Here is a 13,361-nt window from a genome sequence, read left to right as displayed (position 1 = left end):
CCTGACTGAGTTTTTGATCGTCAACTGTCATTCTCCATGATCTTCTGTACTGGCCAGATAGGAACATTAAAGGGAGATGCGGTGGGAACCACTACCCTCACATCTTTTAAGTCCTTAATGGTGACACTAATTTCTGCAGCCTTTCCAGGGATATGGTATTATTTTTGGTTCACTATTTTCCTTGGCAGAAGTAACTCTAAAGGCTTCCATTTAGCCTTTACAACTATAATAACCATCACTCCACAGGTCAGGGAACCAATATGAGAATTCTGCCAACTTCTAAGTATATCTATCTCAATTATACATTCTGGGACTGGGGAAATAACACAGGATGAATTCAGGGACCTGCTGTAGAATAATCCTTTTTTACACTGTAAAGATATGTCACTAGAATTAATTTAATAAAACACTGATTGGCCAGTAGCTAGTCAGGAAGTTTAGTGGGAAAGCCAAACTGAGAATGCTAGGAAGAAGAAGGATGCAGTCAAGGAGTCACCAGTCAGACACAGAGGAAGCAAGATGAGAATGCTGTACTGAGAAAAGGTACCAAGCCACATGGCTAAACATAGATAAAAATTATGGGTTAGCCGGGAGGCAGTGCACGCCTTTAATCCCAGCACTTGGGAGGCAGAGCCAGGTGGATCTCTGTGAGTTTAAGCCAACCTGGTCTACAGAGCGAGATCTAGGACAGGCACCAAAACTATACAGAGAAACCTTGTCTTGAAAAACCAAAAAAAAAAAAAAAAAAAAAAAAGATTTGTGGGTTAATTTAAGTGTAAGAACTAGTTAACATTAAGCCTGAGCTACTGGCTGAGCATTTGTAAGAAATATTAGAGCTACTGGCTGAGCATTTATAAGAAATATTAAGACTCAGAGTCAATTATTTAAGAAGTGGCTGCTGGATATTTGGGAACAGGAAGGTAGGAAAGAAATTTCTGCCTGCAAGAACCCATTAGCCCTACTGTGAGTTTGACTTCAGTCCAAACTCCATTAATCACCTGACCTCCATAAGCCCATACTCTAAGTGGAGGGCCACAATGTTTCTTGAGATCTCCTTGAATTAGTGTTAATTCAGAACTGGTATCCAATAGACCCTGGAAAGTCTGATTGTTTCCTTCCCCCAGTGTTCAGTTACAGTTAGCCTAATAGAAGGCCATAGGTCTCTCTGGGAAAGGACTGGAGAAAGATTAATAGTAAACTTTTAGATAGTTTATCAAATCCTACCTCAGGGGAACCTGGTCATCCTTTCATTCATTGGGCTTGAGATCTGCAAACTGGCTCAAGTCTGGTTCATGGGTTGAGATTCTCTTTTTGCCATGATCCCACATAGCATTTCTTTTGTTTGTTTGGGAATTTTTCTGCTTATACAGATCAAACAAAAACAACAAGATGATTGAGTACCCAGTGCCAAAGGTCTGTATGAGTCATATCGCCATAAAATTCACTTTGCCTGTGCTGACCATGTGGGTTAGGCCATTTTGGACGTTGCTTTGTCTGTGCTGCCCAGTATGATAACTACAATCACTCTGCCTTTGTCAATTCGTTGCTGCCTCCTGATCTTTGCTACCTCGAGGCCCAATCCAACTCATTGAATTTAGTTCATCCAGTTGAGCAGAAGCATCCCCAACCCTAACATCTGGTACAAGAAAAATGTGACAAAAAACTCTTCAGGCTGGAGAGATGGCTCAGAAGTTAAGAGCACTGACTGCTCTTCCAGAGGTCCTGAGTTCAATTCCCAGCAACCACATGGTGGCTCACAACCATCTGTAATGAGATCTGGTGCCCTCTTCTGGCCTGTAGTCATACATGTTGTATACATAATAAATAAATAAATCTAAAAAAAAAAAAAAAAAAACTCTTCAAAAAACTAAGCTCACACCTCTCAATAGTAGACTGGCATTTAATAAAGAGATGTGAAGAAGAACAAGAATGGGCAGCTGAATTAAAAAAAACATCAACAATTTCCAGAATTTAAAATCCTGAATCATTACATGAGACTAGTGGAATTCAGGTGTTTCTGGTACATGGACTGCTCTCACCAAATGTGAGGTCAAACTGTTGACCTTGTGTACATGCTACTTCACAAATGAATCTGTCAGCTGAAGATGATGTCCCAACACTGCTGAGAAACCTCAGGTGACTGTCCAGGCAGCTGGCTGTTTCTGTCAACTCACTTTTTTTTTGAGCTGAGGCTCGAACCCAGGGCCTTGCGCTTGCTAGGCAAGCGCTCTACCACTGAGCTAAATCCCCAACCCTCACTTTTTTTTTTTTTTTTTGAAGCTGCTTGGGTGCACTTCTTGTTTTTATTTTTGTTAGGTAGTATTTCCTTCTTGGGTCTCTGAGGGAGTTGGAGATTAGATAGATATAGTTAAAGTTTAGATAGTTATAGTTTTCCTTGTTAAGAATTTCAGAAAAGAAACTCACTAAAGAGGTGTAAGTATATAAATTTGAAAGATGTTATAAGATAGTTCTGTTAGTAATATAAGTTAGGATAGAAAGTAAATCAGGTTCATTTTGGACTTACCAAAATAGGATAGATAATGGAATTATTTTCTCTGAATTTGTCAAATATAAACAGACTAGACATTGTTTAGATATTTATTGCTTGTATATATAATATATAGTTATTATACTTTTGTGTATAGTCTTTCTTATATTAGTTATAATTTTTTCCTTTTATTAAAATAGAAAAGGGGAAATATGGTGATATTTTATTTGTACTGAAATGTGATTTTATTTGTATGTTAATAAAGTTGTCTGGGAGTCAGAGCTAATAGTAAGCCATAGCAGAAGCCGGGTGGTGGTGGCACACGCCTTTAATCCTGATCACATGGCAGACAGATCTCTGTGTGTTCAAAGATACAGCCAGCTTGGAGATACACACCTTTTATCTCAATACCAACCATAGAAGACCTGGAGGTCTGTATAGACAGGCAGTGACGAGGAGGTCATGTGGTTGGGTTTACAACCAATGAGAAGGCGGAACAGAAAGTCTATATAAAAGACAGAACACAGGAAGTAGGCCTCTTTCTGAGGGGAAGGACGACAGCGGCAGGAAGGGTAAGAAGGAGGTTTTAAGTCTCAGCTCTCAGCTACTGCTCTGACCTCTTGGGCTTTAAACTCTGAAAAAAAAAAAAAAAACTCTTCAAATTCTCCTCTCACCATTGTGTGTCCTACAGGATTAGTGAAGGGCATGTCTTCTGGTTCTTTCCATTGTGGAGGATTAGGTTTTACACAGTGAAATCCTAACATTGCATTTCCCTGGGCCTTAAAAATCCCTTCATCAGGGCTGGAGAGATGGCTCAGAGGTTAAGAGCACTGACTGCTCTTCCAGAGGTCCTGAGTTCAATTCCCAGCACCCACATGGTGGCTCACAACCATCTGTAATGAGATCTGGCGCCCTCTTATGTGTACATAATAAATAAATAAATCTTTAAAAAAAAACATCCCTTCATCAACACTAAGCCAAGGGCTATCAGGCATCTCCAACTTCTTTTCAGTAAGACATCTTTTGACAAATACTTCAGCCAACCATCCAAACAAACTTTAGACCCCCCTCTCTTTTTTTTCACTGAGTAAGCTCCACTCATAGTGCTCATTTCAACAAGCTCAGCCTGATCCAGTTCCATGTTTTTGCCACCATTATCCCAAACCCTTAAAAATATGTTCCCACACATATACCCCAGACTTCACTTGAATGAATTAGCAAACTCATTAAGCTCTTTAGTAGTGTATCACACCTCCTCATGGACTACACTTCCGACCTCCCTTCTAGAAGACTGACTGCTTTGCCTTAAGTCTGGTTATAGGTGTAGAAGCAACTGTTGGTGGGCCCTGAGGGACATCAGTATTGTGTTTCCTGGCATTTCCTTCAGAGGAAGTCACTGCTAGCTTAATGGACAATGAAGGATTCATTTTCTCACTCAGAGGTAAAAAGGCAATATTTCAAGGGGGTAGGACTGAGGGTGGAGAGACTACTTCCTCAGGTAAGAAAACCCTTGAGAATCTGAGAGTTTAAAGTTCTCAGCTTCACTAGTGTCCTCCCACACATCCCATTCCAAGTTACAGGATCCTATTCTTTACCAATTAATGCCCTTACCTTAACCTAGGACACCCTCAAAAGCTGGGACTTGAATTTTCACTGTAATTCAAACAAGCCTTATAATAAGGGCTTTGGTTTGATTTTCTCTAACTAGAGCTCTGTGGCTGCTGGAAAGAAGATTCCCTTTCAGGGCACACGTAGAAGTCTTTAGTTGTTTATGTACATCTGGAGCTGGTCAGTTTTATCCCTGAGTTCACTGTTGTCCTTTACTGTGTTCTGAGATGCTGGAAGTTGGTTAATTTTATCACAGAGCTCATCCCTACCCTTTGTCAATTTATCCATAGATGTTAAGAGTAACCAACCAGCATCATCATTTTCCTTATTTCCACAAACTGTCCAAAGTTTTATATACAGAGTCAAAAAAAATCTGTTGCTGCCCACAATTGGTGAATCAGGATAATGAAATGCATTTATTTCTGTAAATTTGCAGAATAGTACACAACATGGGCTTTCAGTGCTCTCTGAGCTCCCAGGCAGGGCTTCAGTAACTGGAGAGGCTTCGGTAACTATAGATGTTGGCAAATTGGAAAGTCTATTCCAGATACTTAAAAGATTCTTCCTTATACTTCTGTTGCTTTAGACTCGTTATAAAAATTTGTATTAGGGTTCTCTCTCTCTCTCTCTCTCTCTCTCTCTCTCTCTCTCTCTCTCTCTCTTGCTCTCAATATATGGAAGGGAATTTTATTAGAATGACTTACAATCTATAGCCCAGCTAATCTAACAATGGCCGACTATGAACAGAAAGTCCAGGCTGGATCTCTCATCTGGTCCTCAATATATGCTGGAATCCTGAAGAAATAGGCTCTAATGCCAGTGAAGGAACTGACTTGCTAGTGAGGATAACAGCAAACAGGCAAAGAGAGAGGTTTCCTTCTTCTATGTCTTTTTATATAGGCTTCCAACTGAAAGGGTATCCAAGATTAGATCTGGATTAAAGATCTAGATTAAAAGTAGAACTTCCAGTTAAGCAGAATCCCTTCCAGGGGTGCCCTCTATTTTAGGGTTTTAATTAATTCCAAATGTAGTCAAGCTGACAACCAAGAATACCCATCACAGGGAGTCTTTCCTTGATGACTAATATTGAATGTTATGCATCTAAATTTTCATTTATTTATTTGTTTATTCTGGGTGTGCATGTGTGTGGTTAAGCATGTGCCACAGAGTACATATGGAGGTCAGAGGACAACTCCCATGAGTTGGTTCTCTCCTTCTACCATACAGGTCTCAGGGGTTGAGCTTAGGTCACTGGGCTTGGTTGCAAGCATCCTTAACCTACTGAGCCATTCTTTCCCACCAAGATTATAAGCTATTGGATTTAAAGTCACACTACCAACTGAAGTTTAAATGGATTACATGCTTTCATTTAATTATTACTGAATGACACAATGTCCCACAAATCTTCTGTTAGGTTTATTTATTTATTTGTTTGTTTGTCTGTTTGTTTGTTTTGGATTTTCCTGCTTTCTAAGACTGGCCTTTCTAACTTTCCATTGAAAACATTTGCCACTGAATCTTCAAAAATGTTTATGTGTGGACCCATTTCTAATAACTATTGTTCCAGCCTAAACCCATATTTACCTTGAGTTGCCTGTCTGCTTCTTCATCTCTGTACTGTCATGAATGTATATATTCTTCTGTAGGACTACACTGTCCCATAGAGCCTCCACGTTTTGGTAGTTTGCTTGTATTGATGTAAGCCTGATTCTCCTCCAAAAGTCAGTACTAATTCTTCAATAGTAAGCCTGTGCTGTCCAAAACTGAGCCCTTTTGACAAGTCTGACAGTGCTAATTTGTTTCTACCTGAGCAGTCAGTCCAGAAACAGAACTCTTTACTTTTAATGCTTATCATTACATGTTCATCTAAAGAAGCCAGAAACATGAAAGAGAATATGACAGTTTGGGAATTCCCTCCATTTAGCTTTCAAATTGGTGAACATTTTATTTGCAGATGTTTTATTTTAATTTTTGGTTAGGGTCCTTAGCAGAGTAGAGGCTGAAAATGCACGTTTAATGTTTTATGCTTTAAATAGCCCTGCAGAACTAAATGTAGGATAAACAAAGGCCCAGGATCAGTTTCATCACAGAGAGAGGGGGAAGGAAGGAGGAAGGCAGATAGTGAGGGAGAGAAGGAGAGGAGGGACGGAGAGAGGGAATGAGTGAGCACAGACTTCAGATATTTTCATATCTATGTTCATAGTAGTATTATTCACAAGCGACAAAAAGCAAGAGTCTGCCAACAGCTGAATGGACACATAATATGCCATGTTGGAGTATCATATGTCTGTGCTATACATGATGTAAAATATATATGTATATAATAGAATAGTAATAGTATTCAGTTTTAAACAAGAAAACATTCTTGTGGCTATTCATTTAATCTTTGGGACAGGGTCTCTTGTCAGCCCCACTTGTTCTTAAACTCACTAAGTAGTTGAGGGTGACTTTGAACTCTCGATCTTTCTGCCTCCGTTTCCCAAGTGTTGAGATACAGGTGTATGCCATTCTGTCAGCTATAAGGAAGGACATTCTGACACACACAACAGCATGGGTGATTCTTGAGGATAGTAAGTGATGTAATAAAGTCACCAAAGGCTAAACATCATGTGATTTGACTTACATGAGGTACCAAAGTAGTTGAAATTCATAGTCAGGAAAAATAGGACAGTAATTGCCAAGGCCTGAGAGGATAAAGAACGAGCAATTCTTGATCAATAGACACAGGGTTGGACATTTCTGGAGGTAGATATTTGTGGTAATGCTGTGGAACAGTACATACAAAGGCACATAATAGCATGATATGGTACACTTTAAAATGATAGCTTTTTAGGTATTTATATTTTACCACAGTAAATATTTTGCTTAGTTTTTTAAAATCTCATATATATGAGATTATCTATCTATCTATCTAATGTAAACTTCTTTCTTAAAAAGATTTATTTTATCATTTTAAATGATGTATATTTGTGTGTATATGGTCCGTGCATGTGAGTGCAGGTGCCCACAAAGGCCAGAGATATTGCCACTGAACAGACCCAGCTATTGAGAATTGAACTCATGCCCTCTGCAAGAGCAACACATGCTCTTAAACTCTGAGCCATTTCTCCAGTTACTAGTGTGTGAATTTGGAATCTCTCATTTGTTTTCAGATAATATCACAGCATTCCTTGTAAACAATGAGATATTTTTACTTCTTTGTGTACTTATTATTTTAAGAAGATTCTTCCTTGCTACTTACAATGCTACACAAAATTAACATTGGGAATGTAATGTGTGAATCTTGTCAACATTGAGACACTTGAGATTTTGCACCTTCAATTCTGGACAAACCTGTCGTGATCATTAAGTACGGCAGCATTCCAATCTATTCGGTTCTCAGACAGTTTCTGATGGTTTCCCAGAACTTTTCAAGTAATTACTTTTTGGGTATCAAGGGACTTATAACAACCAAAGAGCATGTTGCTCATCTCAGTCACTGTCTGGGTGCAGTGACACCTGTCCTAAAGTCGCTGACGCTATTTTGTGAGCCTGGCCTCATGAATGAGATCACATAATTGCAATAATTAGGAAGCTCACCTCAGGATATTATCAAAATGACCCACCCAAACCCAAGTCCATATGGTTTGAAATAGCTAATGAGTCAGTTAATGTGCTATGTCCAGGAGTAATGGGTACTCAATATGGATTGCATGAAGGTATAATTTACCAACAGTCTGACTGATTAAGGGTTTCAAGCACACATTTTGCAACTTAAAGAGGGCTCAAAGTATTAACATTTTTAACTATTAAACCAAAAAGAAGAACCAATGAATATTTAAAAGTTAAGGGCACTGGAATGTGAACGGTGTCTTTCAGGTGCACATTCTAGGATTAAAACTCGATGTAATATAAAATGAACTGAAGATGTGGGCTTCAGTCACTGTTCATTTATACACTGTGAAGAAGTGTGGGAGATGCTGCTGAGTGAATCTGGTGTGTAAAGAAAAGAAGCAATGAAAATGTTAAATATTTAACCTACAGATTTTAGGTTGAGGTGGGAAAAAGGGAAAGTTATATTACAAGCATTTCTAAAGAAGGAACAAAGACAGCAAGGGAAGTATCTGCTTTTAGTGTCCACAGATATAGAAAGAAAATATTTACTGGATAATTAATACACTTCTTGTTTACTTATGTGTGAGTACATACTCAGATGAAATGCTATAGTGCTTTGGAATAATCTCCTGCTTGTGGCATCTTAGAGAGGAATTAAATATTCCAAATAACTATATGAACCAGAATTAGGGGGAAAAATCCACAGAAGTACCTTAACTGTTCATGTGGACTCTTATGACAATGGGACTTACAGAGAAATATGACTAAACATAGTCTTGTAAAAAGACATTTCTATTGTTAGATTTTAAAATCATTTTTGTATATGTGCATGAATGTGTGTGTGTTAAATTAAAATTTTTATTATTTTGTTATTAATTTTTTATAACAAAAAATACTCACATAGTTTCAACAATATCTGGGATGTTTTTTATTTTCAATAAAAGAAGTTGAAGGTGGTTCATATTGTAGCAAAGCTCTTACAGACCTCTCAAGATATGTTTGCTTACCACTATTGCAGAAGCTTGGCTGATATTAGACCCACTGTGAGGTCTAATACTTTTAAGTATTTTAAAACTAGAGCCTGGTGTTGTGGGTCGAATGTGGTGGGCCAGAGATGGTGGCCCACTTCTGTAATTGTAGGATGGAAGGGGCAGAGGAGAAGGACCAGCCCCAGGCATAGTTGGCTGCATAGAGGGCAGTCCTGCCTGTATTGTCTCAAAACATAGAAACAAACAACAACCTAGAGGTTTAATGTATTTTTTCCCTATAGTCCTATGTATTTTACCTTGTTCATTTTTAAAATAACAAAAATTCATGGAGAATAGATCCAAGGGGTTTTTTTTGCCAGGCTTTGTGCACAAAATACTTTAAGGCTCTCCACTGTGCAGTGGCTTTGTTAAGGTCCACATATTTTACAGTAAACACTGGAGCTTTTAACTGTAGGTGTCTCAGAATTACTTCATATATTTATTTTATTAAAAAATTTACATGAAATAAAAATGTTGAATTGGACAAAAAGTTACACAATAGGAAATAAGTCTTTCACCACCTGCTCTCCTTGCCAGAAGCAGCCATAGTTTATGATAAGCCTTTCACAAATGCCCTGATTCTACTTATGTGGATAATATATGCCTGTAAATGTATAAATGTATAAATGTATAAATATATAAATGTATATATATATATATATATGTATATATATATATATGACATTGATAGTGATGCTCACATGCACAGAACATATACACACAGATATAAATGTAAATGTGTGTGTGTGTGTGTGTGTGTGTGTATATATATATATATATATATATATATATATATATATGACATTGATAGTGATGCCTTTAAAAAACAAATAATAACATATTTTACACAGTAATATGTATATTATATATAAGCACATAGAATAAAACTGTTACTTTTATAATTAATGGTTACTTAGTGTTTGGGTTAGCATTAACTGTCATCTTAAAACAGACTAGAATCACTGGAAAAAGAAGTTTCACTTGAGCAATTGTCCTTATCAGGTTGGTCTATAGGCATGTCTATGAGGATTGTTTTGATTGTTAATGGATGTAAGAAGGCCCAGCCCACTGTGGGCAGTGCCATTCTCTAGAAAGGCAATACTGGGCTATATAAGGAAGCGAGATGAGTGTGCTCAAGCCTGACAGTGACCTGCAAGCATCTTTCTCCCATGTTTTCTGCTTCAAGCTCCTGTTGGAGTGCCTTCCCTGACTTCCCTCAGTGATAGACTTGTAAAGTGGAAGTGTAAGCTTAAATAAACCTTTGACAAACACAGATAGTTGTGTAGCTGAAGTTTTCCAGGTCCCACCCAGCTCCTACAGCCCTGAAGCTGCTCAGACCCAAATAAACACACACAGAGTTATATTATTTTTAAATTATGGCTATGGCGGGCTAGCTCTTACATCTTAAATTAACCCATTTCTATAAATCTGTACTTTGCCATGTGGCTTATGGCTTATAGTATCTTTACATCTTGCTTCTCATGGTGGCAGCTGATAGCATCTTCTCTGTTCTTTCTCCTTCTTCTCTAGTTACAATGTCCTGCCTAACCTTATCCTGCTTCATCATTGGCCAAACAGCTTTATTTATCAACCAATCAGAGCAACACATATTCACAGCATACAGAACATTATTGCCCCATGTTGGGTACCATGAGGTTAGGTGGGACATTCTACCTAGAGAGGAGGAAGGAGAAAGGCAGAACAGAGGAGACGCTGCTGACCACTGCCATGAGAAGCAAAATGTAAAGATACTGGTAAGCCACAGGCCACATAGCAAAGTATAGATTTATAGAAATGGGTTAACTTAAGAACTAGATAACAAGAAGCCTGCTATGGCCACAGTTTAAAAATAATATTAGCCTGTGTGTGTTTATTTGGGTCTGAGCAGCTGTGGGACCAGTGGGTAAGAGAGAGATTTGTCCTGACTGTGGACCTGGCAGGATACAGGAAAACTGAAGTTACAAATGATGCTGAAACATGGGTCAAGAGTGTCCACCTAAAACCTGAGAAAGCTTAAAAAAAAAAAGATTCTAAAATGGAGCTAAAAACAGCTTCCTAGCTGAATCTCTCAGGCAAACTATGAGCTATAGTATAACATGTTCACAATGGCATGTGGGCTTAAGATTTCCATCATGGTACATAGAATTGTCTCCAAGCTGCACTGCACACTGCATGAAAGATAAAGCTTTTGCTAGTACAAAAATTAAAAAAAAGAGGTTTCTGGGATACATGCTGCTTTAATGGAGGAATAGACTCACCACTTCTAAGAGTTGATGGTACACATGGCTCAGAGATTTTACCTCTAGGTAAATTACCTCTGCCTTGTTGAAAAGCTGAAGTGGGCAGAGTCAGCAGCCAAGGTTTCAGCCTACTAGCCACCACAGTTTAAAGCAATAGATTCACAATAAAACAGATTCAGATGAGATAAACCCTAAACTGTTTACAATGTGTGTGGAAATATACATAGACTTGGAAGAGAAATGAAAAGGAATATAGACAGTTATATAAAGAAATAGAAAGTTTTAAAAAATAAAGTCTTTTAAAGAGACAGTAAATAAGCCGTGTAAAGATGGAAATTACACAGAGAATCTGGATTATACTGTCTTTGGAATTTTTAACTGCGAAGAGAAATTTGATTGTAAAAGCTGCTGAATTAAACCAATATGTATATTTTAAAGGTATCTTGATTTCAAAATTTATGTCTAAGGATATGTTGCTTTAGAAAAGAGGTTCTGCTTTTGTTTCCATAAAAGATGAGAACCTGTGGATTACTTCCAGGCTAATATGGTTTGACCAGACAAGACCCCCTGAAAGGTCTCCAATGATACCATGGTCCAGATGATCCAACACCCAGAATGGTTTCAAGGCAATTGGCTCAGAGAATAAAGCCTCACAGACTACTCCAGTCAGGACTTGACCATAATCCTAAAATTTTCTTTGTATCCATGTAAGAATACAGTGCCCTTTACCAGCAGGAAATAGCCTAGAAAACTATGCCCATACTCCCAAAAAATGGATTATGGATGTTTGTCTTTGTTTAGGTTGTTGGTTATGAATTGTTATTGGTCATAGTCAATATCTTTCTAAAAGAAGAAAGGGGGATATGACATGGAAATGTAAGATATAGCTATGATAGGATAAAAGGATGGATCATTGAACTTACTTTTAAAGAGCAACTTATTTAAAATGTTTTACGTCGTTATAGATTTTAGTTTATTGATACAAATTTAAAGTTTATTTTGTTATACTGTATGTATATTTCTACTCTTGTTTAAAGTATTTTGTTTGTGCAACTCACTTGAAATTGTAGTATATAGTTGAGAAATATATGTAGATGTAACTGTCTTGTTAAATAAGAAACACAGAGCCAATTGCAGAGTTAAAAGCCACGAGGTCAGAGCAATAGCTGACAGTTGAACACCTTACCCTTCACTGCTGCTCTGTCTTTCCTCTCTGCAAGAGAGCTTGGAGCAGCACAGTTCAGCTGAGACCCATTGGGATGAAGACACAGAAGCATGCAGTCTGAGGAAACAAGACCAGCTGAGGAACTGGCGAGGTGAGGAAGCTGTGGCTTGTTCTGTCTCTGTGATCTTCCAGCATTCACCCCAATACCTGGCCTCAGGTTTGTTCTTATTAATAAGACCTGTTAAGATTCCTTCTACATCTGGCACCCAAAGTTCGAGGTAAGAATTCACGGAAAAGCCTCTTGCCTGTGGCCTTGGGAGCCCCAGCTCAGGCCTGAGCTACACTAGGCCAGTTGTGGTGGCACCCTGGTTGGATTTACTGAAGAAGGCAGAGGCAGGAGGATACCAAGTTTGAAGCCAACCTAGGAGAAGCTTCAGCTGGGCCCGAGCCACAAACAGTGGTGGAACTATGGAGGCAGTGACTGCTGCTCCCAGTTGCCAGCTTCTTCCCATTGTGTTGGTGACTACAGTGATGCTGCTACCTGGGACAAAGGGTTTACTACTGCTTGTTCAGAGAAGAATTGCCAAGACCATCATATTACAAGAAAGCCTTGACAAAAGTCAGATTGGAAAAGTTCAGCAAGACAAATGATGGGGAGAAAGTGCGGTGAAGATTTTCTTGTCTAGGGAAGAAAGTTCATGGTTCTGAGAGATAGACATTTATCAGACTGTGTTTGCTCCAAACCACAGAGAAGGCACCCCCCCCCCCAAAAAAAAAAGTCTTCAGAGAACCATGACCACACTTAACAGTGACTTTGAAATCTTCAAAAGGATGATGGGACCTACAAAGATGAATTCATGTGGACTGTGGTAAAGCCATTAAGCTAATTAACACCATAAAAAGATCGGTTTTGGACCTCAAACTACTCAGGACAATTTTGAGATGGCTAGCTGAGATGATCCAGCCTGACAGATTACTTGAACAAGGACTTGAAACAAGCCCTGCACTTTCTCATTAGGCAGCGGCTGGACAAACAATACAGGACTTGACAATTAACCCAAAAATAGAGTTTTTGTTTAAAAAAGAAAAAGGAGAATGTAGATATGAGGTAGATCACTGAATCTACCCTGAGAAAAAAGATAAAGAAATAATAGGATAGATCATTGAATCTACACTAAAAAGAAAAAGGGAAAGATAAAAATGACAAAAGGGCCGGGCGGTGGTGTCGCACGCCTGTA

This window comes from Onychomys torridus, chromosome 10 (assembly GCF_903995425.1).
Source record: "Onychomys torridus chromosome 10, mOncTor1.1, whole genome shotgun sequence".
In the NCBI taxonomy this organism is placed as follows: domain Eukaryota; kingdom Metazoa; phylum Chordata; class Mammalia; order Rodentia; family Cricetidae; genus Onychomys; species Onychomys torridus.
This window is presented reverse-complemented; position numbering follows the sequence as displayed.